The sequence below is a fragment of the Sarcophilus harrisii genome, chromosome 3 (genome assembly GCF_902635505.1).
Source record: "Sarcophilus harrisii chromosome 3, mSarHar1.11, whole genome shotgun sequence".
NCBI classification, from domain to species: Eukaryota; Metazoa; Chordata; class Mammalia; order Dasyuromorphia; family Dasyuridae; genus Sarcophilus; species Sarcophilus harrisii.
In genome coordinates, this window is record NC_045428.1 from 67,994,539 (window position 1) to 68,008,560 (window position 14,022).

Consider the following 14,022-nt stretch of genomic DNA (forward strand, 5'->3'; position numbering starts at 1 on the left):
AAGTCATTTGCTCAATGACAATCATTCTCATGACTTACACACTGTTATTGCTTTCCCAAACAGCTGCACAAAGACACTAGAAAATCTCACAAATTGGGGGTTGGGGGGGGAAGGCACTTCTTTTTTTTCTAGACTTTTGGATGGGATTGAATCTACTGAATTGTATTGTCAGCATCGTGGTTCCAGTCATGGAGCTGCACGAGCCTTATCTGATGGGGAGGTATGACACTCTCAGATCTCTGAGTCCTCACAATGAATCATATTAACAGATAGCTATAAGGGATTTGATCATACTATTGATCTGAGGTATAAATTAGAGAAACCAGAGTGACTTTATATTCCTCACACAGTATGTATAGTGATGCCCTTGGGTAGCACCACTAATGAAAATGAGTCAGCAGTTTCTCTTCAGACTTAATTGGCAGAAGAGCTTTATAATTCAGAGGTTGTAAAATTGCTATGGGACAGAATCTGGGCCTATCAGAGATATCACTGTGGACTAAGAGGTGGTACATTCTTCCTTCTAAGTCTTTCAAAATTGATTTCAGAGTTTCCATTGCTTAAAACATGTAAATTAAAGTGCTTGGTTTTGTTCTCTTAAAAATAAAGATATTATTCTATTTAAAATAGGAAGAGAGGGGAAAAACACAACCAAATACAGAACATTTTATCGCCAATGTGTTTTTAAGGTTAAAATTCATTGCAGAAAGATCTGAAACTAGGTCTGGGTGACCATATACAAAACACACCCTCTTTGATCTTCCACAAAAGGAGAGGGTTTACTTTAGTTTCTCATCTTATTGGATTGTCTGAAGGAAAGTACTTTGGAAATGCAGTATAAATATGTTGTTCCCAAGGAAATCCTTTCTTGAATCTTAAAGGTAATGACAATAACCACAGATATAATTAAAAAACCTTCTTTGCACAGCAAAGTTTACAAAGAGCTTAATAACTAAAGCTGAAAATGAATTAGTAAAACTATATTCTTCTCATCTAGTTCCAGCTAAGAAAAACTACATATTATTTTGTTTTTGTTTTTTTAAATATCAAACATTTCACTAATTTATACATCATCTTTTTGGAGGAATCATACTAATCTTCTGATAATCTTGCAAAAAGAACATAAAAATTGTCTTCTTAACAGAGCAATAGATTAGAAGAAGCAGCATAGTTCAGTGCACTATTTAAGAATCTACAAATGGTGGAGGGGTAGACAGAGGCTTTGGATTTAGAGGACCTGTGTTGGAATTCTTTTTCTGCCCTTAGTCACTTTGGATAAGTTACTTAACTTTATTGTGCTCATCTATAAAATGAGGGGGATTGGACCAGAGTACCTTGGAGGTTATTTCCAATTCAAAAATCTCTGATTCTAATTTCCTTGAGACCAGAATTGTACTTAGAAGGAAAATAAAGAAAGAAATATGGGGGGGCGGAGCCAAGATGGCGGAGAAGACACACGCGACTTTCTAAGCTCTTCTCTTACCCTCTTTATCAATATTATATCGAGCCTCAAAAATAGTCTTGACTGCTACAATTCGTAAAGATAAGATAGAACAACTCACCAGCCGAAAAAATCTGCAGTCTCGCCAAAAAGGTTGGTTCCAAGTGGGGAGATCGGCGCAGACTGGGAGAGAAATTAGGTTCCGAGGAGAGTCTCAAACCGAGGGTGAAGGCACAGATCTCAGCACAAGCGCACAGCCCCAACCCGCAGTAAGGGGCTTTTCCTTGGGGCAGTTGTGATCCTGCACGGCAGGAGGACGCAGCCCGGGTTAGCCTCCAATCTGCGCAGGGGGGAGCTCGGCTTGGGGCCATAGAGCTTTTCCAGGGCCGATTTGCATCAGGCAGAGACGCTGGGCAGAGTTTGTGGCTGTCTGCGTTCTGCGGTCTGTGCTCAGCTGCTAATACTCACAGTCCCACAAGAGGCTCCGGCCTGGGCGGTGACACTTTCACCACTTAGTCTCTAGCCGAGGGCAAGCGATAATCCACTCAGCCCTACTAAGCAGTTTGATAGCTCGGCCAGTGCTGAATCACACTCCTGTTGGGAAGGAAAACCTCACACAGAGCACTCCCATACCTTGGAGCCGGAAATCGTTTACATCTCTCCCTATTCTGCAGAGGAAGCTGGTAACCCCTTGCCTAGGAGACCTACCTAAAGGCTTTAAAACATGAATAAAAAGATGAAAAGAACTAATCGACAGCTTCTATGCAGAAAAGAGCAGGTCAGCAAACCTGAAGAGACCTCAAACAGCAAAATGCATCAGACTGTCCTCCTTTACATGATGCTCTCATAGAAGAGACCATTAAAAGTCTCAAAAGAGAGTTAGAAGATAAATGGGGAAAGGAAAGAGAAGCCTTAAAGAGACAACTTCCTGAAATACGAATTGGAAAAGTTAAAAATTCTCCAGGAAGTGCAGGAAACAAAATTGGTGAATTGAAAAAGAAAATAATTCACTAAAAAAAAAAAATTAGTGAAATGGAAAAATTCCACAGACCAAAACAATACATTCAAAACTCAATTGGACATATACAGAAAGAAGTAAAAAAGCTAATGAAGAAAATAATTCTTAAAAATTAGAACTGAAATAATTGAAACTAATGATGCATTGAGACAGCAAGAATCAGTCAAGCAAAAACAAAAAATGACAAACTGGAAAAACCACGAATTATCTACTTGCTAAAACGACAGACTTGGAAAATAGATCTAGAGGAGATAATCTGAAGATTATTGGACTTTCCGAAAACTATCATGAAAAAAGAGCCTAGATACTATTTTACAAGAAATCATCAAAGAGAACTGCCCAGATGTAATAGAATCAGAAGGTAAAATAGGCATTGAAAGAATTCATCGAACACCTTCTGAAAGAAACCCTAAAATAAAAACCCCAAGGAATATTGTGGCCAAATTTCAGAACTATCAGATTAAGGAAAAAAATTTTACAAGCAGCCAAAAAAAAAACCATTTAAATACCGAGGTGCCACAATAAGGATCACCCAAGATCTGGCTGCCTCTACATTAAAGGAAAGAAGGGCCTGGAATATGATATTCCGAAAGGCACAAGAACTTGAGATGCAGCCAAGAATAAACTACCCAGCTAAGCTGAGCATTTTCTTCCAGGGAAGAAGATGGATATTTAATGAAACAAATGAATTCCATTTGTTTCTGAAGAAAACCAGAACTAAACAAAAATTTGATCTCCAAGAATAGAACTCAAGAGATGCAGAAAAGGTAAAATAACTCTTGAGAACTGTATTTCTGTTGTGGATATACAAAAGAATACATGTATAATTTGATTGTACTGATATAACATGAAAAGGGAAGTAGATATGGAAAAGGGATGATGGCAGAATAAAGGTGGGAAGGAGGGATAAAAAGAGGGAAACCACATCCCACAAAGAGGCTAAGGAAACTTATCATATCTGAAGGAATTTAGAGAGGGGGAGGAACATTGTGTGAATCTTACTCTCATCAGAGTTGGCTCAAAGAAATAATAATTGACATTTGTTTTAGAGAAAATTCTCTCTCGCCTCATTAAAAACGGAGGAGAGGAAAAGGGAAAAGAAAAAGAGTAATAAGGGAAAGAAGGGGAAAGACTCAAAGGGGGGGGGAGGGATTATAAAGAGGATAAGTATCGTGATACAAGAGGGTACATAAGTTTAAAAGGGAAAGAGGGTTGGGGAGGCAAGAATAAGTAAAGCACAATCTGGGGTTATTAGGATGGCAGGAAATACAGATTTAGTAATTCTAACCGTAAATGTAAATGGGATGAACTCCCCCATAAAGAGGAGGCTGGATCAAAAAGTCAGAACCCATCACAATATGTTGTTTACAAGAAACACATTTAAAGAGGGGATGCATATAGAGTAAAAGTAAAAGGCTGGAGCAAAATCTATTATGCTTCAGGTGAAGTCAAAAAGAGGGGTAGCCATCCTTATCTCAGATCAAGCAAAAGTAAAATTGATCTAATTAAAAGAGATAAGGAAGGAAACTACATCCTGCTAAAGGTAGCATAAACAACGAAGCAATATCAATATTAAATATATATGCACCAAGTGGTATGGCACTCAACTTCCTAAAGGAGAAGTTAAAGAGAGTTGCAAGAAGAAATAGACAACAAAACTGTAATAGTAGGAGATCTCAACCTTGCACCTCAGAATTAGACAAATCAAACCACAAAACAAATAAGAAAGAAATTAAAGAAGTAATATAATATTAGAAAAATTAGGTATGTTTGGATCTTTGGAGAAAATTGAATGGAGATAGAAGAGAATATACTTTCTTCTCAGCAGTTCATGGAACCTATACAAAATTGATCCATATATTAGGACATAAAGACCTAAAATTAAATGCAAGAAAGCAGAAATAGTAAATGCTTTCTTTTCAGATCATGATGCAATAAAAACTACATTCAACAAAAAGTTAGGGAAATAGACCAAAAAGTAATTGGAAACTAAACAATCTCATCTTAAAGAATGATTGGGTGAAGCAGCAAATTATAGATACAATTAATAATTTCACTCAAGATAATGACAATGATGAGACATCATACCAAAATTGATTGGGATGCAGCCAAAGCGGTAATAAGAGGGAATTTTATATCCTTAGAGGCTTACTTGAATAAAACAGAGAAAGAAAAAGATTAATGAATTGGGCTTGCAACTAAAAACTAAAAAGACCAAATTAAAAACCCCAATCAAATACTAAACTGGAAATTCTAAAATTAAAAGGAGAAATTAAAAATATTGAAAGTAAAAACTATTGAGCTAATTAATAAAAACTAAGAGTTGGTTCTATGAAAAAGCCAATAAAATAGATAAGCCTTTGGTAAATCTGATTAGAAAAGGAGGGAGGAAAATGAAATTAGTAGTCTTAAAATGAAAAGGAGAACTTTCCACCAATGAAGAGGAAATTAGAGAAATAATAAGGAGTTATTTTGCTCAACTTTATGCCATTAAATTTGATAACCTAAGTGAAATGGATGACTACCTCCAAAAATACAGACTTCCCAGACTAACAGAGGAAGAAGTAAATTGCTTGAATAGTCCCATTTCAGAAAAAGAAATAGAACAGGTCCCCAGGACCAGATGGATTTACATGTGAATTTTACCAAACATTTAAAGAACAATTGGCTCAATGCTATATAAATATTTGATAAAATAGGGAATGAAGGAGTCCTACCAAATTCCTTCTATGACACAGACATGGTACTTGATACCCTAAACCAGGTAGGCTGAAAACAGAGAAAGAAAATTATAGACCAATCTCCTAATGAATATTGATGCTAAAATCTTAAATAAGATATTAGCAAAAGACTACAGAAAATCATCTCCAAGATAATACACTATGATCAAGTAGGATTTATACCAGGAATGCAGGGCTGGTTCAATATTAGGAAAACTATCAATATAATTGGCCATGTCAATAACCAAATTAACAAAAACCATATGATCATCTCAATAGATGCAGAAAAAGCATTTGATAAAATCCAACATCCATTCCTATTAAAAACACTTGAGAGTATAGGAATAAATGGACTTTTCCTAAAATAATCAGCAGCATCTATTTAAAACCATCAGTAAGCATCATATGTAATGGAGACAAACTGCAACCATTCCCAATAAGATCTGAGTGAAACAAGGTTGCCCACTATCACCGTTACTATTTAATATTGTATTAGAAACACTAGCTATAGCAATAAGAGCTGAGAAAGATTAAAGGAATAAGAATAGGCAATGAGGAAGCCAAATTATCACTCTTTGCCGATGACATGATGGATACTTAGAGAACCCCAGAGATTCTGCTAAAAGTTATTAGAAATAATCCACAACTTTAGCAAAGTTGCTGGTTATAAAATAAACCCACATAAGTCATCAGCATTCTTATATATCATAACAAAATCCAACAGTCAGAGTTACAAAGAGAAATTCCATTTAAAGTAACTACTGATAATATAAAATATTTAGGAATCTATCTGCCAAGGAAAATCAGAAACTTTATGAGCAAAATTACAGACCACTTTTCCACACAAATTAAGTCTGATCTAACCAATTGAAAAATATTAAATGCTCTTGGATAGGGCGAGCAAATATAATAAAGATGACAATATTACCTAAACTAATCTATTTATTTAGCGCTATACCAATCAGACTCCCAAAAACTATTTTAATGACCTAGAAAAAATAACAACAAAGTTCATATGGAAAAACAAAAGGTCAAGAATTTCAAGGAATTAATGAAAAAAAATCAAATGATGGTGGCTTAGCTGCACCAGATCTAAAACTATACTATAGAGCAGCAGTTACAAAACTATTTGGTATTGGCTAAGGAATAGATTAGTTGATCAGTAGAATAGATTAGGTTCAAGGATAAAACAGTCAACAAATATAGCAACCTAGTCTTTGACAAACCCAAAGATCCCAGCTTTGGGATAAGAACTTACTGTTTGATAAAAATTGCTGGGAAAATTGGAAACTAATATGGCAGAAACTAGGCATTGATCCATACTTAACGCCGTACACCAAGAATAAGGTCAAAATGGGTTCATGACCTAGGCATAAAGAATGAATATTAATAAATTAGAGGAACATAGGATAGTTTACCTCTCAGACCTGTGGAAGGGAAGGTTTTTATGACCAAAGCAGAACTAGAGATCATTACTGATCACAAAATAGAAAATTTCGATTATACCAAACTGAAAAGTTTTGTACAAACAAAACTAATGCAGACAAGATTAGAAGGGAAGCAATAAACTGGGAAAATATTTTTACAGTCAAAGGTTCTGATAAAGGCCTCATTTCCAAAATATATAGAGAATTAACTCTAATTTATAAAAATCAGCTTCATTCTCCAATTGAAAAATGGTCAAGGATATGAACAGACAATTCTCAGATGAAGAAATTGAAAATATTTCTAGTCATATGAAAAGATGCTCCAAGTCATTATTAATCAGAGAAATGCAAATTAAGACAACTCTAAGATACCACTACACACCTGTCGATTGGCTAAGATGACAGGAAAAAATAATGATGATTGTTGGAGGGGATGTGGGAAAACTGGGACATTGATTCATTGTTGGTGGAGTTGTGAACGAATCCAACCATTTTGGAGAGTAGTTTGGAACTATGTCAAAAAGTTATCAAACTGTGCATACCCTTTGATCCAGCAGTGTTACTACTGGATTATATCCCAAAGAGATTATAAAGAAGGAAAGGGACCTGTATGTGCACGAATGTTTGTGGCAGCCCTTTTGTAGTGGCTAGAAACTGGAAACTGAATGGATGTCCATCAGTTGGAGAATGGCTGAATAAATTGTGGTATATGAAAATTATGGAATATTACTGTTCTGTAAGAAATGACCAACAGGATGATTTCAGAAAGGCCTGGAAAGACTTACATGAACTGATGCTAAGTGAAATGAGCAGGACCAGGAGATCATTATATACTTCAACAACAATACTAGATGATGACCAGTCCTGATAGATCAGGCCATCCTCAGCAACGAGATCAACCAAATCATTTCTAATGGAGCAGTAATGAACTGAACTAGCTATACCCAGAAAAAGAACTCTGGGAGATGACTAAAAACCATTACATTGAATTCCCAGTCCCTATATTTATGCACACCTGCATCTTTGATTTCCTTCACAAGCTAATTGTACAATAATTCAGAGTCTGATTCTTTTTGTACAGCAAAATAATGTTGTGGTCATGTATACTTATTGTGTATCTAAGTTATATTTTAATATATTTAACATCTACTGTCATCCTGCCATTTAGGGAGGGGGGGGGGGTAAGAGGTGAAAAATTGGAACAAGAGGTTTGGCAATTGTTAATGCTGTAAAGTTACCCATGTATATATCCTGTAAATTAAAGGCTATTAAATAAAAAAATAAATAAATAAATAAACTCTATGTTTTAATATGCCTCAAAAAAAAAAAAAAGAAAGAAATATGTAATGATTTGATAGTATACATGAAGCATTTAAGAAGTAGTGGCCCTGACTAGATTTTCATTTTTTGTTTGGGAACAAATATGGGAATAAAAGCAGAAAATGATAAACTAACTTTGGGGTTGAGACTATTTCATTTTCATCTCATTTTCAAATTCTAACTATTGCAGAGGCAAGGCAAAAAGTGTATAACATTCTATCCAATCTGAGAGGATGAAGTATAACCCAATTTTAATTACCTATGTAGAAATACCTTGTTTCCCAACTCTGAATTACCATGTGATACCTATCATATGGGTAAGATGACAGGAAAAGATAATGACAAATGTTGGAGGGATACAAGTGGGAAAACTGGGCATTAATGCATTGTTGATGAAATTGTGAACTGATCCAGTCATTTTGGAGAACCTTTTGGAACTATGATCCAAAGGTTAAAAACTGCATATATCTTTTGATCCAGTAGTGTCATTATTGGAATTATATCCCAAAGAGATCGGAAAAGAGGGCAAGTGACCCACATGAGCAAAAATGTTTGTAGTTCTTTTTGTGGTGACAAGGAATTAAAATTGAGCAAATGTCCATCAATTGGGAAATGGCTAAATAAATTAGGTATATGAATGTAATGTAATATTATTAAGAAGTAAGGAGCAGGCTGATTTCAGAAAAGCCTGGAAAAACTAACATCAACTGATGCTGGGTGAAATGAGTAGACTCAGGAAAAATTGTATGTAGTAATAAAAGTGAGAGATGATCAACTCTGATAGACTTAGCTTTTTTTCAGCAACAGAGGGATGCACAACAATTCTAATAGACTTGGAATGGAAAATGTCATCTGCATCAAGAGAGAGTATTATGGAGACCGAATACAGATTGAAGCATATATTTTTACCCTTTTTTGTTTTTTTTCTTTCTTGTGGCTTTTCTGTTTTGTTGATTTTTCTTTAACAGCATAACAAATATGGAAATATGTTTAAAATGATTATAAATGTATAACCTATATCAGATTGCTTAATGTCTTTGGGTGAGGAGAGGGAAGAAAGGGAGGAAGAAAAAATGTGGAATTAAAATCTTACAAAAATGAATATTGAAAATTCTCTCTACATGTAATTGGAAAAAAATGCTATTCAGTTAAAAAAAAAGACCACAAAAAGAAATACCTTGGTTTTTCTTCCCCTAAGAAAATTATAGGGTTATACCATAAGAGAGACCTAGTACTATCGATAATTTAGTCAAAAAAGTATTTATTACAGGCTTGAACTAAGCACTGGCGATACAAGGAAAGACAAAAAAATAATCCCTGTACTCCAATCACATTTTAATGGGAGAACAACTAATAAATTAATTACATGTAGATAGATATAGGTGTATGTGTATGTATGTACATATACATAGGTAGGAGAAGAGAAGGAAATCTTACAGAAAGAAGGTAATCTAGGGGAAGCAGGAAAAATCTGGAGAAACTGACTCATCTCAATTTTGACATTCTTTCTATGAAAGAAACCAGAAGATAAAAGGTTTTAGCTAAATGGAAAGCTAATTCATGATTTTTCCTTTAAGAGGCAAAGATGTGTCCTGGAACAGTTAGTTTTATCATGCATCCAAAAGCAACAAGAAAGAACATCTCAGGGGATGTTTTGTCATCTTTTATTGCATCAGTCATGCTAAGTATTTGCAGAAAGCAATTGTCCTGGTCTGGGCTTAACCCAGGCTAATCCTCTGGTAGTTTGTGTTTGATATTGGGAAAATATGAGGCACTTGGAGGTTATTCAATAGTTTATAATAACAAAGGAAAGATTTACCTAGTCTTTGCGTAGAGAAGGATTTTGAACAAATTAGGCATTGATGGTAGGCAAGAGTTGACTCGAGTGAAATTCCTTGCCTGAGCAATCCATGTGGGTCCACCAGCCAAATATTAGAGCATGTCTGGCGCAACTTGTGACTGTTTTGTATTCAGAAATCCAGGAAGTGATGTTAACAGCCTGAGCCTTTAGTCCTCTGGACCAGTTAAGTCTTGAGGATGGCTTCCATGCCATTTCAGGAAAAACTAACTTAACTTGCATAGATATCATCATCATTGCCATCATCATGGTCATCATGATGAAGATAGATAGAAAATATTTATATAGTTCTTACTATGTGCTAGGCACTGTGCTAAGTGGTTTGCAATTATTGCCTCATTTGATTCTCAAACCCCTACCTTGAAGGTGAGTGCTATTATTATCCCAATTTTACAGATGAGACAATTGAATCAGAGCTTACAGATTTAGGGTATTGCTCCCACCACAGAAATTATGAAAAACTTTGATGAGACATTGTAAATAAATTTAAAATGCAAAGCCAATGAATGAAAAAAAATAAAGCAAGAGAAATCTTGACAAGAGATCCAAATAAACAAAACAATATGAGGCTACAAACTACTTTAAGGGAAAAAGGCACTTTGTATCCCTAGTGTCTAGCACAGTACTAGGCACAGAGTGGCTATTTAATGATGCTTACTGATTGTTACTAGGGAAATTTGAGGATCAAACTGAACAGAGAAAAACAAAGGGATGAAATATGGAACATATATGTCAAGATTTAAAAAATAAACTTTTCACCATTATATACAATGGAGCCAATACATTTGTACTCTCCCATCATAGTCCAGGATAGGTATCTGGAAGAAACAGAAATTATTCTAAAAAATAAAAAAAATGATGGGAAAATCATCTAGATTGGATCAAATATGGATAAAGGAGGCTCATGCTGGGAACAACTCAGTTCTGAGGACATTGAGGTTTGGGTTTTCAAGGAATCTAAAGGAGAGAAGGATGCCAATATTGTGTTAAAATTTTTTAATACCTTATTATTATCACAAAAGAATATTAAAAAAAACTAATGGCCTATATGCTTACATTTTTACCTCTCTGAATTTCTTACAAAAATTATCTATACATATATTGTGAGAGTATCTTTGATGAAAATATGAAAGGGGAATAGGAAAGCACACAGGCAATGTTCTACTTTAGACTATATATTTACAATGACACTAATGACTGAAAACTGTTTGGAATACAACAATATTGATTGTTAACAAAAAGGAAAAAAAAACATTTGCTTGTACCTACCTCAGTACATGAAGAATTACTATTTTCCAGACTATGTGTGTGTATGCAGCTGTTTGAATGACATCTAAGCATCTTGGAAAAGTAGTACAGATGGATAACTAGCTGCTTACAGAATTGATTAAGATGATATCAGATTGGATTACCTTTAGAAATCTATTCTTCTTTTAATGATTTCAAGCTTCCCTTTGAAAAGAAAAATACATTAAAAAAAATCAATGTTTTTCCAGTGATGTTATATTATTGCAACTCATAGGATGCTGTAGTCTTTGAAAACCTGAAGGTGAGGATCACACAAAGGGCAATGAAAAGATATCTGGAGGTTTGAGAACAAGCTATGATATATTACAGATACAGAATCATGTAGGAAAATAGTGAAAAGAATATCATCAAAAAATTTGTGGCTAGGAAAAAAATATGTTGAATATATATAGTGAGAGTAAAGGATAGCCAATTAGCAGACAACTCATGTGCTTTACTTATATGCTTGCAAGTGAATTATGGAAAGATCTTCAACACATTGTGGTAGTATTACAGGAAGAGCTGGGCAAGACGAGTAGAGAGGGATGGGACTTAACCTGCATCACTGCAGGTTATCATATTCCATGATATCACAAAACCATTGGAACATTAAAATATGCCTCAATGTTTGTTGACTATAGTGAAAATTATCTTGGGAGAAGATGGAAAAATATGCTAGAAAATATAGTTCAGGAATAATAAATGAAAGAGACCAAAGTCTGTAAAATATGCAGTTTCAAACTAATAATATATATCATGAATATTTTCTTCAAGAGAGAATAGAGAACAGTACTTGAAAATATAAAATAACATAATAAACAATGAAATGGATTATATTTTATCAGAGGAAGTTATATTATCTCAAACTACCAGTTACTAACATAAAAATCATTTCTCAACCCTCTGAAAAAGATCAAAATCAATAACTCTTGAGGAGAAAGAATTACAATAAGAAGCCGTAACACTTATCTGAGGTAATTCCAACTTCATGTATCTATTGACACCCCAAAAAAGATAAATGAAAAAAGGAATGAATATCTCCCAAACTACCACTATTTTTTTCTAAGAGTAATTTTACAAGTATATATCAAGCACAACAATAAGGAGGCCAAAAGAAGCTTAGAAACTATCTCAACCAGAAGATTTAATGGCCTTGCTTAGTGGAGATATGTAGCAGTTGAGATGAACATCGAACTTTTCTGGGCTTTTCTTAAATCATAAGAAGATGATTGTAGAAGATTATGAGCAGTATCACCCCATAAAACAACAAAGCAGTAGAGGGAAAAACAAATTTATAAAAAACTTGGCAAGTGATACAATTAAATCAATTCATTCCAAAAGCAGTCAAGCATGAAACTGGAAGGACAACAAAGAAATGAAAAATGGAAAAGAACTGTCAAGATTTCTATAATAAACTATTTTCTCCTTTAATAACTGTAAAACCAACACATTTAGACTTGAACATCACACTCCCAATGTGCTGCCTGAGCAAATGGATGTGTCACAAAAGAAAGAAAAAATGAGAAGTGAACTTGGGCTGGACTGACTATTGGCAGAAAAGGTTAGAGTTGAAGATGACATTTTCAATAGTTCTGAGTGACCTTTTCTCGATATACCCAAATAATGATAAGACACTCAATGTTTGAGAAAATATACTGACTTTATTATTACAAAATAATAATTACTAATACATATAGAATTGAAAAAAAAATCAGCTGCCAACCCACATAATTACTTTCTGCAAATTTTTTTGTAAGATTATTTGACATTTTGAGTAAGTGCATCCTTGGCAGAGGAATGGGAAGGGAATAGGTAGGCTTTTAGAAATGATATTATATAGTAGAACATATATTTAGAATCATTCAATTAACTGAGACATGGTGATAGCCACTTGTATTTGTTTCTTGATTATAACAAGACATTTTGAGTGGATAGAGGAAAATGATAAAGGTTTTTCTTCCACAAAATATGTTTCATATATATGTATATGTATGCTGTGTATAAACACACACATATACATATATATAGAGACATGTATGTACATACATGTATTTTGTGTGTATATGGATATTTTACATATATCATAAAAATTCTTCAAAAGTCATAACAGATAATTACATTCAGTGACCTACTGTCTCTCTCTATAAAGGAAGAGATAAGACAAAGGCAGAAAGGCTTTACCCTTGTCCTGAAGAAATGCCAGCTCAGAATGCAAATGGAAGAAGTCTTTCCTATAGAAAATGGTATCTTTCAAATGTCCCTGAAAAGTGATTTTTGTCAAGCCCCTAAACACTTAAAAGAGACCTATAATCAATTAACAACATTTGGCCTAACTAATCACATGGAAAACAACAGCAACAAGTGGATGAGTAATACCTATTATCCAGAATATTATAAGCTTCTTATAGGTAGCATAAGAACTGATCCAGTAGTGTAAGTATCTTAAATAGATAAGGAAGCAGGATCAGAACTACATAGGTGGAGATTGGGCCTGGATTGTCTTTGGGAACTTATTCAGTACATTTAATGATTTCAAACTTCTTGTTAAAAGAAATGTCCACCTTTCAAGAATCAGTATTTTTTATGTAATGCTATAGGGTTGTGAATTAAGGAATACTATCTACCTAAAGATTAAAATTGAAAATTATGCAAAAGATATTTGAAAGATATAGGGGGATGTACAGAGAAATAGAAGAGTAAAAATCATCAGAGAGGTATATGACTAGACAAAGAATTATATTGAGAGGAGAAGGATTAATTAATGGATAGTACACGTTTCATTGTTATCGATACAATTTCAAGAGATTTTAGAAGGAGACCTGTTGTAACTTTTTAAGAGTGGACATGAACAAGAATCACAAAGCAGGGCAAAAAATAGTTTGATTACAAGCTGTATATTGTTCAGATCCCAGATCCATCAAACTATTAAAGATTTATTCTGAAATCAGAGA

General features: G+C 34.2%; 1 protein-coding gene across 1 annotated transcript in view; it reads right to left on the bottom strand.

The window, feature by feature from the left end:
• The window catches only part of VWC2L (von Willebrand factor C domain containing 2 like), a 175,304-nt gene that overhangs the window by 45,968 nt on the left and 115,314 nt on the right, over nt 1-14,022 (bottom strand). The window lies entirely within an intron of this gene.